The 14998-nt window shown below is 43.0% G+C and overlaps 9 non-coding genes across 9 annotated transcripts; all 9 read left to right on the plus strand.

The window, feature by feature from the left end:
- The first annotated feature begins 888 nt into the window (after positions 1 to 888).
- LOC130376718 (small nucleolar RNA U3) lies at positions 889 to 1105 on the plus strand. The gene has a single exon (XR_008894078.1). It is a non-coding gene; the product is annotated as a small nucleolar RNA U3 (small nucleolar RNA).
- Positions 1106 to 1645: 540 nt separating this feature from the next.
- On the plus strand, positions 1646 to 1861 carry LOC130376674 (small nucleolar RNA U3). The gene has a single exon (XR_008894074.1). It is a non-coding gene; the product is annotated as a small nucleolar RNA U3 (small nucleolar RNA).
- Positions 1862 to 2411: 550 nt separating this feature from the next.
- LOC130376596 (small nucleolar RNA U3) lies at positions 2412 to 2627 on the plus strand. Its single transcript, XR_008894068.1, has one exon. It is a non-coding gene; the product is annotated as a small nucleolar RNA U3 (small nucleolar RNA).
- A 1640-nt stretch (positions 2628 to 4267) lies between these two features.
- On the plus strand, positions 4268 to 4483 carry LOC130376618 (small nucleolar RNA U3). The gene has a single exon (XR_008894070.1). It is a non-coding gene; the product is annotated as a small nucleolar RNA U3 (small nucleolar RNA).
- A 2679-nt stretch (positions 4484 to 7162) lies between these two features.
- Positions 7163 to 7378, plus strand: LOC130376685 (small nucleolar RNA U3). The gene has a single exon (XR_008894075.1). It is a non-coding gene; the product is annotated as a small nucleolar RNA U3 (small nucleolar RNA).
- An 801-nt stretch (positions 7379 to 8179) lies between these two features.
- LOC130376607 (small nucleolar RNA U3) lies at positions 8180 to 8395 on the plus strand. The gene has a single exon (XR_008894069.1). It is a non-coding gene; the product is annotated as a small nucleolar RNA U3 (small nucleolar RNA).
- Positions 8396 to 10184: 1789 nt separating this feature from the next.
- On the plus strand, positions 10185 to 10400 carry LOC130376485 (small nucleolar RNA U3). The gene has a single exon (XR_008894058.1). It is a non-coding gene; the product is annotated as a small nucleolar RNA U3 (small nucleolar RNA).
- An 800-nt stretch (positions 10401 to 11200) lies between these two features.
- LOC130376707 (small nucleolar RNA U3) lies at positions 11201 to 11415 on the plus strand. Its single transcript, XR_008894077.1, has one exon. It is a non-coding gene; the product is annotated as a small nucleolar RNA U3 (small nucleolar RNA).
- An 800-nt stretch (positions 11416 to 12215) lies between these two features.
- LOC130376629 (small nucleolar RNA U3) lies at positions 12216 to 12431 on the plus strand. Its single transcript, XR_008894071.1, has one exon. It is a non-coding gene; the product is annotated as a small nucleolar RNA U3 (small nucleolar RNA).
- The last annotated feature ends 2567 nt before the right edge of the window (positions 12432 to 14998 follow it).

A 14998-nucleotide genomic window follows, 5' to 3' on the forward strand; every position in this document is an offset into this window, starting at 1 on the left:
TCCTAATGCTCTGCCTTTAGAGCCGTTGACTGCAGCATCAGAGAGAAAGTTTAACTTTTCGAAAAGTTACCGTATTCCGGCACGGTTTGTGAATGTTGAAGCCTCATCTGAGCATCAATTTATTTCATGCCCACGTCCAAGGGTTAGGCTTCCCGGACAGTTAGAATGTTTATTTTACTTAGTAAATATTGTGTAGGCAATCAAAAATACTGATGCAGTGTAGGCTCTTGTAAACCGTTTGAAGTTACCTGCATTGCTGGTGTAATTGCTCATGTGTATATAATATATAAAATAATGTTTCACATTTGATGTGATGCGATTGATGGCCATATATAGTAGTATAAATTGTTAATTCACTCTATGTGCGTTGGGCAGGTTATCATATTGTAGACAGTACAAAGTAATTTGCACACGCTGAATCTGGAATGTCTGTACAATAACGGCACAATATAGCAGTAGCCTATGCACATGAATTTCCTGTGTTTAATACTTGGTATGATTTTGAATGACATAAATAAACAGAGAGGTCGGATGTGAGTTGAACTGAAGCAGTGGGGATTGAGTTGAATTCCGACAGGCGGGGTGGTACTTTCGTCAACGGACCCCCGTGTCTCGCAAAGAGATGTGGAGACTATTTATCTCTATATCTCTTTATCATATCACTCCGTTAACGTAGTTGTGCGTGGTATCCGTATTGGCCCTTATGATCACTAGTTTTGAACGTCACTCTATACCGATGTTTGAGTTCAGTTTCAATGAACTAAGATTTGTATCAGTGCCATCCGTTATTTTTACATGAGCTGAAATATTGTGAAAGTTCTACCTCACAACCACCAGTGAGAAGGACTACTCCGTGAATTGGTGCCCGTCCGCGCCCGTTTCAACACTAAGATCATACTTTCAGGGATCATTTCTATAGTCTTTGACTTGAGAAATAACGTACGAAAGTGATCGGTTACTTTAACCACGATGAAGAGAACTGATGTTTTCTGCTGAGTGCGAAGCGGGCAGTGAGTGATGATGCATTTCATCCGCTCCTTGCCATTGATGACTGTACCATGCTCTCTAGTAGAGCCTGGAGGTAGGGATCATGGTTAGATGTAGGCTAGATATTGTACAAAATAACAATTAGTTATTATTCTGAGTCGTTGGCAATTTGTTACGCCGTTAGTATGTTTATTTTACTTAGTAAATATTGTGGCAATCAAAAATACTGATGTAGTGTAGGCTCTTGTAAACCGTGTGTGTTTAATACTTTTTGAATGACATAAATAAACAGAGAGGTCGGATGTGAGTTGAACTAAAGCAGTGGGGATTGAGTTGAATTCCGACAGGCGGGGTGGTACTTTCGTCAACGGACCCCCGTGTCTTGCAAAGAGACGTGGGGACTATTTATCTCTATATCTCTTTATCATATCACTCCGTTAACGTAGTTGTGCGTGGTACCCGTATTGGCCCTCATGATCACTAGTTTTGAACGTCACTCTTTACCGATGTTTGAGTTCAGTTTCAATGAACTAAGACTTGTATCAGTGCCATCCGTTATTTTTACATGAGCTGAAATATTGTGAAAGCTCTACCGCACAACCACCAGTGAGAAGGACTACTCCGTGAATCGGTGCCCGTCCGCGCCCGTTTCAACACTAAGATCATACTTTCAGGGATTATTTCTGTAGTCTTTGACTTGAGAAATATCGTACGAAAGTGATCGGTTACTCTAACCACGATGAAGAGAACTGATGTTCCCTTCTGAGCGCGAAGCGGACAGTGAGTGATGATGCATTTCATCCGCTCCTTGCCATTGATGACTGTACCATGCTCTCTAGTGGAGCCTGGAGGTAGGGATCATGATCAGAGTGGTTAGATGTAGGCTAGATATTGTACAAAATAACAATTATTTATTATTCTGAGTCGTTGGCAATTTGTTACGCCGTTAGTATGTTTATTTTACTTAGTAAATATTGTGGCAATCAAAAATACTGATGTAGTGTAGGCTCTTGTAAACCGTGTGTGTTTAATACTTTTTGAATGACATAAATAAACAGAGAGGTCGGATGTGAGTTGAACTAAAGCAGTGGGGATTGAGTTGAATTCCGACAGGCGGGGTGGTACTTTCGTCAACGGACCCCCGTGTCTTGCAAAGAGACGTGGGGACTATTTATCTCTATATCTCTTTATCATATCACTCCGTTAACGTAGTTGTGCGTGGTACCCGTATTGGCCCTCATGATCACTAGTTTTGAACGTCACTCTTTACCGATGTTTGAGTTCAGTTTCAATGAACTAAGATTTGTATCAGTGCCATCCGTTATTTTTACATGAGCTGAAATATTGTGAAAGCTCTACCTCACAACCACCAGTGAGAAGGACTACTCCGTGAATTGGTGCCCGTCCGCGCCCGTTTCAACACTAAGATCATACTTTCAGGGATCATTTCTATAGTCTTTGACTTGAGAAATATCGTACGAAAGTGATCGGTTACTCTAACCACGATGAAGAGAACTGATGTTCCCTTCTGAGCGCGAAGCGGGCAGTGAGTGATGATGCATTTCATCCGCTCCTTGCCATTGATGACTGTACCATGCTCTCTAGTGGAGCCTGGAGGTAGGGATCATGATCAGAGTGGTTAGATGTAGGCTAGATATTGTACAAAATAACAATTATTTATTATTCTGAGTCGTTGGCAATTTGTTACGCCGTTAGTATGTTTATTTTACTTAGTAAATATTGTGTAGGCATCAAAAATACTGATGTAGTGTAGGCTCTTGTAAACCGTTTGAAGTTACCTGCATTGCTGATGTAATTGCTCAGGTGTATATAATATATAAAATAATGTTTCACTTTTGATGTGATGCGATTGATGGCCATATCAAGTAGTATAAATTGTTGATTCACCTCAATCAAAGCCAGAAACCTAGGGGTTATCATGGATTCTGATTTACATTTCGAAAGTCACATCAAATCAGTTACAAAATCTGCATATTATCACCTTAAAAATGTAGCAAGACTTAGAGGGCTCATGTCCTCAGAAGACTTACAAAAACTTGTACATGCCTTTATCACAAGTAAGCTTGATTACTGCAATGGTCTCCTTACAGGTCTCCCAAAACAAACTCTAACGAAGATTCAGCTTGTTCAGAATGCTGCTGCTAGAGTATTAACAAAGACCAAAAAATTTGAACATATTACACCAATTCTTAAATCGTTACATTGGCTTCCTGTAGGTCAGAGAATTGATTTTAAAATCATGTTGCTAACCTATAAATCCCTACATGGTTTAGGCCCAAAATATTTAACTGATATGCTTACACTACATAAGCCTTCTAGAACACTAAGATCTTCTGAGACCAATCTGTTAATTATCCCCCGAGTAAACACGAAACATGGGAAAGCAGGATTTAGTTACTATGCAACAAATAGCTGGAATAAACTCCCTGAGGATTTAAGACTTGCCCCAACTCTGAGCACCTTCAAAACAAGATTGAAGACTTTTATGTTTGCTTTAGCTTTCTGCTAAATCTTAAATACTTTAGCTTTATTTTACTAAAATGCCTTTTTAACTTTCCCTTTATTTTCTACTAAAAAGCCTTTTTAACTTTCTATTTCTTCGCATATGTTTTCTTTTACTTATCTATTATTTTATTTTAATGTATAACAATGTTTATATGTGAAGCACTTTGAGTCTGCCTTGTGTATGAAAAGTGCTATATAAATAAAGTTGCCTTGCCTTGCCTTGCCTATGTGCGTTGGGCAGGTTATCATATTGTAGACAGTACAAAGTAATTTGCACACGCTGAATCTGGAATGTCTGTACAATAACGGCACAATATAGCAGTAGCCTATGCACATGAATTTCCTGTGTTTAATACTTGGTATGATTTTGAATGACATAAATAAACAGAGAGGTCGGATGTGAGTTGAACTAAAGCAGTGGGGATTGAGTTGAATTCCGACAGGCGGGGTGGTACTTTCGTCAACGGACCCCCGTGTCTCGCAAAGAGATGTGGGGACTATTAATCTCTATATCTCTTTATCATATCACTCCGTTAACGTAGTTGTGCGTGGTACCCGTATTGGCCCTTATGATCACTAGTTTTGAACGTCACTCTATACCGATGTTTGAGTTCAGTTTCAATGAACTAAGATTTGTATCAGTGCCATCCGTTATCTTTACATGAGCTGAAGTATTGTGAAAGTTCTACCTCAAAACCACCAGTGAGAAGGATTACTCCGTGAATTGGAGCCCGTCCGCGCCCGTTTCAACACTAAGATTATACTTTCAGGGATCATTTCTATAGTCTTTGACTTGAGAAATAGCGTACGAAAGTGATCGGTTACTCTAACCACGATGAAGAGAACTGATGTTCCCTTCTGAGTGTGAAGCGGGCATTGAGTGATGATGCATTTCATCCGCTCCTTGCCATTGATGACTGTACCATGCTCTCTAGTGGAGCCTGGAGGTAGGGATCATGATCAGAGTGGTTAGATGTAGGCTAGATATTGTACAAAATAACAATTATTTATTATTCTGAGTCGTTGGCAATTTGTTACGCCGTTAGTATGTTTATTTTACTTAGTAAATATTGTGTAGGCAATCAAAAATACTGATGTAGTGTAGGCTCTTGTAAACCGTTTGAAGTTACCTGCATTGCTGGTGTAATTGCTCTGGGCCCCGTTTCCCGATATCGATGGATCTTCGCTCGTAAGATCATTCTCCCGATGGATCTTTCGAACCATCGATAATTTCTTTGTCGCATTTCCCGAAACTCCTCTTAACGTGAACGCGCATTCGCTGCACTCACGACGTCGTAGGATTGTAACTGTCTACCGACACGGTGCTGAAATGGGCTCCGTAGGAGGGGGAGACGCAGGAATGTCGCAGGAAAATTGTGTTAAAAAGGGTTAAAATATCTCCCCATCAAGGACAACAGCAGAGTAGCCTACGAAAAAAATAGACTGCAATTATATGAATGCTAAAGACATTAAAACACAATTGATTCGGCTCAAGCCGACATATATCAGTCCTAATCCTGAATGCACTGTGCGTTTCACGGCATTTCCCCCCTGAAATAATTCCATATGCCAAAAAATTTAAAATAGCTTGTGTGACATCTACATTTATCTTAATGGTCTGATTTCTGAAACATGCTTTGCACAGCAAAGAGAGCCGACTTAATCAGATTCCGCATAAAGTTTCCTTGATTGATCATTTGATTGGCTATAAAAGACCCTCTGGAAAAAGGGTAAGGCCTCTAGAAACGCGCAGTCATACAGCACTACAGGCTGCCGAGGGAGGCCATCAAACAGCTGCTTGGGGCGATCAGGCAAGACCTCAGACGTGCTACAAGGAGGAGCTTTGCGCTCACACCACAAGTGCAGCTCTTAGCCGCCCTCCGATTCTACGCCACAGGGAGCTTCCTGCAGGTGATAGGAGATGGCCAGGGCCTGTGCAAGGTGTCAGTGTGCAGATCGGTCCAGGCAGTGACAGCCTCCTTCGTCTCGTACCGCGACACGTCCGTTTCCACAGCTGGATGTCGTAGCGAGATGGCCTGGAAGCACTCATGAGTCACGACTCCTTCGTGTTCCGCGAGTCCTCCATCGGACAGCTGGCTGCAGCATCCAGGGGAGAGTGGCGGCTCCTCGGAGACAGTGGCTATCCGCTTAGGCCTCACCTGTTCACCCCACAGGCTAAACCCGGAGACGTCCACGAGGAACGGTACACCGAAGCCCACCGTCTGGCCCGGTGCATTGTCGAGCGCACGATCGGCAGGTGGAAGTTGCGCTTCCGATGCCTCCACAAGTCCGGCGGAGGGCTCCAGTTTGCGCCAGCCAAGTCGTGCGCTGTGATCTGCGTGACAGCAATGTTGCACAACATTGCAGCCAAGACTGGGGTGGCGTTTGGTGAACCGGACGAGGACGAGGACGAGGACTAGGAAGATCCGTTTCGGGATGGCCTCCCGGATTACGATGCTGGTGTGGAATCACGCCGAAGAGTGATCGCGTCTTTTTTTTAACCCCCCCCCCCCCCCCCCCCCCCTCCTTTTGCCTTTAATTTTTTTCTTTTTTTTTTTCTTTCATTCATTATATGTTTAATTTTTAATTTTTGGGGTTATTTTAGGCTATGTTTTATGAGTAGCCTGTGTCACAGTCTGCACAAATCCCCCCACTTTCTCTCACACATTTTGAGTGCCCTGCCTGCGCAAACTTTTTCTGGACTGTCCCGTTTTATTTTGGCCATTTTAACATCTTTATTAATAAATAAATTAATAATCTTTATTAATCACCAAACTAAGAACATAAAGGCGCAATGCGTTTTAATAAAACACATCCAATACACGGAATGTCCGATGATGACGCCACTGAGGCTATAGTAGGCTGACGATGCTCTTAGCGTCCTACGAGTACCTACGAGTACCCCTGGAGTACTCGTTAGCTACGAGCGTTTTCAAGACGTTCGTTACCAACGATGCTTTCGGGAAACGCGGTGAAAACTCTACGATGCCCTTTCGACGCACTTCACAATCCACTTTCGGGAAACGAGGCCCAGGTGTATATAATATATAAAATAATGTTTCACTTTTGATATGATGCGATTGATGGCCATATCAAGTAGTATACATTTTTAATTCACTCTATGTGCGTTGGGCAGGTTATCATATTGTAGACAGTACGAAGTCATTTGCACACGCTGAATCTGGAATGTATGTACAATAACGGCACAATATAGCAGTAGCCTATGCACATGAATTTCCTGTGTTTAATACTTGGTAGGATTTTGAATAACATAAATAAACAGAGAGGTCGGATGTGAGTTGAACTAAAGCAGTGGGGATTGAGTTGAATTCCGACAGGCGGGGTGGTACTTTCGTCAACGGACCCCCGTGTCTCGCAAAGAGATGTGGGGACTATTTATCTCTATATCTCTTTATCATATCACTCCGTTAACGTAGTTGTGCGTGGTACCCGTATTGGCCCTTATGATCACTAGTTTTGAACGTCACTCTATACCGATGTTTGAGTTCAGTTTCAATGAACTAAGATTTGTATCAGTGCCATCCGTTATTTTTACATGAGCTGAAATATTGTGAAAGTTCTACCTCACAACCACCAGTGAGAAGGACTACTCCGTGAATTGGTGCCCGTCCGCGCCCGTTTCAACACTAAGATCATACTTTCAGGGATCATTTCTATAGGCTTTGACTTGAGAAATATCGTACGAAAGTGATCGGTTATTCTAACCACGATGAAGAGAACTGATGTTCACTTCTGAGCGCGAAGCGGGCAGTGAGTGATGATGCAATTCATCCGCTCCTTGCCATTGATGACTGTTCCATGCTCTCTAGTGGAGCCTGGAGGTAGGGATCATGATCAGAGTGGTTAGTTGTAGGCTAGATATTGTACAAAATAACAAATAGTTAATATTCTGTGTCGTTGGCAATTTGTTACGCCGTTAGTATGTTTATTTTTACTTAGTAAATATTGTGTAGGCAATCAAAAATACTGATGTAGTGTAGGCTCTTGTAAACCGTTTGAAGTTACCTGCATTGCTGGTGTAATTGCTCAGGTGTATATAATATGTAAAATAATGTTTCACTTTTGATGTGATGCGATTGATGGCCATATCAAGTAGTATAAATTGTTGATTCACTCTACGTGCGTTGGGCAGGTTATCATATTGTAGACAGTACGAAGTCATTTGCACACGCTGAATCTGGAATGTCTGTACAATAACGGCACAATATAGCAGTAGCCTATGCACATGAATTTCCTGTGTTCAATACTTGGTAGGATTTTGAATAACATAAATAAACAGAGAGGTCGGATGTGAGTTGAACTAAAGCAGTGGGGATTGAGTTGAATTCCGACAGGCGGGGTGGTACTTTCGTCAACGGACCCCCGTGTCTCGCAAAGAGATGTAGGGACTATTTATCTCTATATCTCTTTATCATATCACTCCGTTAACGTAGTTGTGCGTGGTACCCGTATTGGTCCTTATGATCACTAGTTTTGAACGTCACTCTATACCGATGTTTGAGTTAAGTTTCAATAAACTAAGATTTGTATAAGTGCCATCCGTTATTTTTACATGAGCTGAAATATTGTGAAAGTTCTACCTCACAACCACCAGTGAGAAGGACTACTCCGTGAATTGGTGCCCGTCCGCGCCCGTTTTAACACTAAGATCCTACTTTCAGGGATCATTTCTATAGTCTTTGACTTGAGAAATATCGTACGAAAGTGATAGGTTACTCTTACCACGATGAAGAGAACTGATGTTCCCTTCTGAGCGCGAAGCGGGCAGTGAGTGATGATGCATTTCATCCGCTCCTTGCCATTGATGACCGTTCCATGCTCTCTAGTGGAGCCTGGAGGTAGGGATCATGATCAGAGTGGTTAGATGTAGGCTAGATATTGTACAAAATAACAATTAGTCATTATTCTGAGTCGTTGGCAAATTGTTACGCCGTTAGTATGTTTATTTTACTTAGTAAATTTTGTGTAGGCAATCAAAAATACTGATGCAGTGTAGGCTCTTGTAAACCGTTTGAAGTTACCTGCATTGCTGGTGTAACTGCTCAGGTGTATATAATATATAAAATAATGTTTCACTTTTGATGTGATGCGAGTGATGGCCATATCAAGTAGTATAAATTGTTAATTCACTCTATGTGCATTGTGCAAGTTATCATATTGTAGACAGTATCAAGTAATTTGCACACTGTGGCAACCCGGCACGTTGAGCGCACCAACTCCTCCCAAACAGGACACCATTTCGTTGGTGAAAGCCAAAACAGGCAGGTTTATTACAGAACATAAAGTCTCTCCAAACACAAATAACTTAAACCTCGGGAGGAATCAGCGGTCCCCCTTCTTCGTGGGTGGAAACCCGTCACCCACGAGGACCGGTCTCTCCTTGCAGGAGCTCCCGGGATGGGAGAGCCCCGAATGAGTGGAGAAGCAGGCTATTTAAGCCCTGCTTCTCCACTTGTTCCTCAGGTGCTCTCAATATCCTTAATTGGCTTGGGCCGGGTTGCCACACTCCTCCACCCTTTGCTTAAGCCTCGGGTGGCCTTTCGGAGGTGGCAGCGTCCGGCGCGCAGCATGGCTGCTTCTGCTGCCGGCGTGGCTCGTTTCGCAGCCTAGTCTCCCGCAGTCTCGTCTCAGCTGCCTCGTCTCCCGCGGCCTCGTCTCCCGCAGCCTCGTCTCGGGCTGCGTCGTCTCTGGCGGCGTGTCGTCTCTGGCGGCATCGTCTCTGCTGCGTCGGCCCCGGCTGCGTCGGCCCCGGCTGCGCCGGCTCCGGTTTGGGGGTGGCTTGAGGTGGGCGCTCCCACCCAAAATGGCCCGTAGCTCGGTCGAGTTGCCCGCATCCTCCACCATATGTGGCAACCCGGCACGTTGAGCGCACCAACTCCTCCCAAACAGGACACCATTTCGTTGGTGAAAGCCAACGAAGGTTTATTACAGGTTTATTACAAAACATAAAGTCTCTCCAAACACAAATAACTTAAACCTCGGGAGGAATCAGCGGTCCCCCTTCTTCGTGGGTGGAAACCCGTCACCCACGAGGACCGGTCTCTCCTTGCAGGAGCTCCCGGGATGGGAGAGCCCCGACTGAGTGGAGAAGCAGGCTATTTAAGCCCTGCTTCTCCACTTGTTCCTCAGGTGCTCTCAATATCCTTAATTGGCCTGGGCCGGGTTGCCACAACACGCTGAATCTGGAATGACTGTACAATAACGGCACAATATAGCAACAGACTATGCACATGAATTTCCTGTGTTTAATACTTGGTAGGATTTTGAATAACATCAATAAACCGAGAGGTCGGATGTGAGTTGAACTAAAGCAGTGGGGATTGAGTTGAATTCCGACAGGCGGGGTGGTACTTTCGTCAATGGACCCCCGTGTCTCGCAAAGAGATGTGGGGACTATTTATCTCTATATCTCTTTATCATATCACTCCGTTAACGTAGTTGTGCGTGGTACCCGTATTGGCCCTTATGATCACTAGTATTGAACGTCACTCTATACCGATGTTTGAGTTCAGTTTCAATGAACTAAGATTTGTATCAGTGCCATCCGTTATTTTTACATGAGCTGAAATATTGTGAAAGTTCTACCTCACAACCACCAGTGAGAAGGACTACCCCATGAATTGGTGCCCGTCCGCGCCCGTTTCAACACTAAGATCATACTTTCAGGGATCATTTCTATAGTCTTTGACTTGAGAAATATCGTACGAAAGTGATCGGTTACTCTAACCACGATGAAGAGAACTGATGTTCCCTTCTGAGCGCGAAGCGGGCAGTGAGTGATGATGCATTTCATCCGCTCCTTGCCATTGATGACCGTTCCATGCTCTCTAGTGGAGCCTGGAGGTAGGGATCATGATCAGAGTGGTTAGATGTAGGCTAGATATTGTACAAAATAACAATTAGTCATTATTCTGAGTCGTTGGCAATTTGTTACGCCGTTAGTATGTTTATTTTACTTAGTAAATATTGTGTAGGCAATCAAAAATACTGATGCAGTATAGGCTCTTGTAAACCGTTTGAAGTTACCTGCATTGCTGGTGTAACTGCTCAGGTGTATATAATATATAAAATAATGTTTCACTTTTGATGTGATGCGAGTGATGGCCATATCAAGTAGTATAAATTGTTAATTCACTCTATGTGCATTGTGCAGGTTATCATATTGTAGACAGTATCAAGTCATTTGCACACGCTGAATCTGGAATGTCTGTACAATAACGGCACAATATAGCAGTAGCCTATGCACATGAATTTCCTGTGTTTAATACTTGGTAGGATTTTGAATAACATAAATAAAAAGAGAGGTCGGATGTGAGTTGAACTAAAGCAGTGGGGATTGAGTTGAATTCTGACAGGCGGGGTGGTACTTTCGTCAACGGACCCCCGTGTCTCGCAAAGAGATGTGAGGACTTTTTATCTCTATATCTCTTTATCATATCACTCCGTTAACGTAGTTGTGCGTGGTACCCGTATTGGCCCTCATGATCACTAGTTTTGAACGTCACTCTATACCGATGTTTGAGTTCAGTTTCAATGAACTAAGATTTGTATCAGTGCCATCTGTTATTTTTACATGAGCTGAAATTTTGTGAAAGTTCAACCTCACAACCACCAGTGAGAAGGACTACCCCATGAATTGGTGCCCGTCCGCGCCCGTTTCAACACTAAGATCATACTTTCAGGGATCATTTCTATAGTCTTTGAATTGAGAAATAGCGTACGAAAGTGATCGGTTACTCTAACCACGATGAAGAGAACTGATTTCCCTTCTGAGCGCGAAGCGGGTAGTGAGTGATAATGCATTTCAACTGCTCCTTGCCATTGATGACCGTTCCATGCTCTCTAGTGGAGCCTGGAGGTAGGGATCATGATCAGAGTGGTTAGATGTAGGCTAGATATTGTACAAAATAACAATTATTTATTATTCTGAGTCGATGGCAATTTGTTACGCAGTTAGTATGTTTATTTTACTTAGTAAATATTGTGTAGGCAATCAAAAATACTGATGTAGTGTAGGCTCTTGTAAACCGTTTGAAGTTATCTGCATTGCTGGTGTAACTGCTCAGGTGTATATAATATATAAAATAATGTTTCACTTTTGATGTGATGCGAGTGATGGCCATATCAAGTAGTATAAATTGTTAATTCACTCTATGTGCATTGTGCAAGTTATCATATTGTAGACAGTATCAAGTCATTTGCACACGCTGAATCTGGAATGTCTGTACAATAACGGCACAATATAGCAGTAGACTATGCACATGAATTTCCTGTGTTTAATACTTGGTAGGATTTTGAATAACATCAATAAACAGAGAGGTCGGATGTGAGTTGAACTAAAGCAGTGGGGATTGAGTTGAATTCCGACAGGCGGGGTGGTACTTTTGTCAACGGACCCCCGTGTATCACAAAGAGATGTGGGGACTATTTATCTCTATATCTCTTTATCATATCACTCCGTTAACGTAGTTGTGCGTGGTACCCGTATTGGCCCTCATGATCACTAGTTTTGAACGTCACTCTATACCGATGTTTGAGTTCAGTTTCAATGAACTAAGATTTGTATCAGTGCCATCTGTTATTTTTACATGAGCTGAAATTTTGTGAAAGTTCTACCTCACAACCACCAGTGAGAAGGACTACCCCATGAATTGGTGCCCGTCCGCGCCCGTTTCAGCACTAAGATCATACTTTCAGGGATCATTTCTATAGTCTTTGACTTGAGAATTATCGTACGAAAGTGATCGGTTACGTTAACCACGATGAAGAGAACAGATGTTCCCTTCTGAGCAAGAAGCGGGCAGTGAGCGATGATGCATTTCATCCGCTCCTTGCCATTGATGACCGTTCCATGCTCTCTAGTGGAGCCTGGAGGTTGGGATCATGATCAGAGTGGTTAGATGTAGGCTAGATATTGTACAAAATAACAATTATTTATTATTCTGAGTCGTTGGCAATTTGTTACGCCGTTAGTATGTTTATTTTACTTAGTAAATATTGTGTAGTTGTGCGTGGTACCCGTATTGGCCCTTATGATCACTATTTTTGAACGTCACTCTATACCGTTCCATGCTCTCTAGTGGAGCCTGGCGGTAGGGATCATGATCAGAGTGGTGAGATGTAGTGGTGCCGTGATGATGCCTCATGAAACGTCAAAGCCTCGCAGCCAGATGAACCATCAAAGCGGTTCGACCTCGAAGCTACAAATCACCACTAGGGACACCTAGTGGTGAATGAAATTATGATGAAAGAAAGAGTTTCCTGTGATGATGTGATGTTTGCTTCGTACAACATCAAAACGTTTAAGAATTAAAGTCATTTCAGTGATACGTGTGAGTGTGCCGTTCATAAATATCTCCCGAGCTCATGGTAGAGAAGAAATCATTTGACAAAGATTTTAAGTCATCCCGGGCAAAATAGATTGTCTTATAACTACAGTAGCCTACTAATAATTGTAATAATAGAACTGCATGATGACTGAGAATGAGTGTGATTAATTACATAGCCATAAAAGTGATCTTGGAACTGGGTAGGGTCTTCTTTTTGTAAAAATGTGCCAATTGTGAACCCATATCGCGGAACAGCCCGAGATGAAGCCTCGAACGTCACACTCTACGTCATTTCGCCTATGTAAATCCTACTCGATACGGAGCTTCGCTGGGGGAGGAGCCGAGGTACTCGACACACGCCCCGATGCCTCGACGCAAACCATAACATCACTACCCGAAACTGGTGGGGGGGTCTGGTGGATTTAGCTTGACCACGGGAGCAATGCTGTTGTCCACAATGAACTCCTCAGAGAATCAGATGAGGTCAATGTGACGGTCCCAGCACGAAAGACCGTGAGCGTTGATTTGACAGTGGGACGAGCAGACATCAACCTCCCCTACTCAGCCACAGTTAAAATCACATGCATGAATGGCAGCGAGCTGGTCTTCTCAGAAAAAAATTCTGTCTAGCTAATGCCATTATTTAACGTTTCAGCTTAGTAAATGATAATTTCAGTTCAAATATTCCATATGCTGTTAATTTAGTTTTGCAGTCCAACAGCCTGGAAGGATAATACGTTTCTGAACACTTCCAGTCAGATGCTAATCTTACCACTATAATAGCAGGCCTGTCACACCAGTTACTCAAGTTGGTCATGTGCGCATGTGCCAAGCAGCCTGCAGCTCACACACACACACAGCACACGCAAACCCATACACCGTAAGCACTAGGGATGGGCACGGTAATTCGAATATTTGATTATTCGAAACGGTGTGGGTAGTTGACTTTGAGATTTTTTTACATTTTTGCCTTAAGTTCATTCAATATATTCATTAGCTATATTAATAACATATTGTTCATTAAACGTGTATACTAATGCCATTCAATACTTGGAATACTTTGCTATACCGGCAACCTCCGTTCCAGACAAGTCTTTTCCACGGTGGCCTTGATTGTAAATCGCTTCCGCATCCGCCTATGCCCCCGAGCACGTAGATATGCACAATTTTTTGAACAAGAATGACTGAGTGATGCAGTAGGTGGGCTTATGTGTTATGTTAACTGGAAATGTTTTAGACATACTGTATTTCCGTCTTACACTAAATATATTTTTGTTGATGAGGCAGGCCCATGCGCTGCAAGTGGAGTTCTGTAGATATGCAAGCCCACCAGTACTTGTACTTTTTGCTGCTGTGCTTCAGTTACTTGAATCTATTCAGTTTGTGCCTTAAATTTACTCTAATCTCATTTCAGTTTGTGCCTTAAGTATGCAATACTGTTCATTCATATTCTTGTCCAAAATGATGGTTTCGTTTGATTCAGCATACTGATTTCGAGCTGTGTTTTTCCTTCTAAAATGCTCAATTGAACAAATTGGATTTGATTTCCGTTTTCACAGATTTATGGATGGCCCCCTGTGTGTGTGCGTGTTTGTGTGCCTGTGGCTTTAAATTGGACAAGAAATGACCTGAAACACTTTTCTAAAGAGAAAAAGTTAGCCTATACCTCTGCAGTAGGCTAACTAAATCCCCTCTAGACGTCCATTTTCTTTAAAATCTTGATTGTTTACTTGCCTCAGATATGACGGCAGGGCTGTGTCGGCGATGTCACTCAATTCCTTCCAGAAGTACCCCGCCGGGTACGGTGGCGCGTGTCTCTAATCCAAGTCACTGGGAGGCTGAAGTTGGCGGTTCGATTGAGCTGAGGAGCTCTGCACTGTACCGGACTATGTTGAACGGGTGTCCATGCTAAGTTTGGTATCGATATGGTGGTTCTGGGGGAGCCTTGGAACACCAGGTCTTCTAAGGAGGGGTGTACGGGCCCAGGTCGGGAACGGAGCAGGTCATAGCCCCCGTGCCGCTCAGTAGTGGGTTTGCATCCGTGAATAGACGTTACAGTGCAGCCTCGGCAAAACAGCGGTACCTAATCTTTTCTGTTCAAATTGAGGTTGACATTTTATTTCTTGTATGTGTTT

This window comes from Gadus chalcogrammus, chromosome 2, assembly GCF_026213295.1.
Source record: "Gadus chalcogrammus isolate NIFS_2021 chromosome 2, NIFS_Gcha_1.0, whole genome shotgun sequence".
Lineage (NCBI taxonomy): Eukaryota > Metazoa > Chordata > Actinopteri > Gadiformes > Gadidae > Gadus > Gadus chalcogrammus.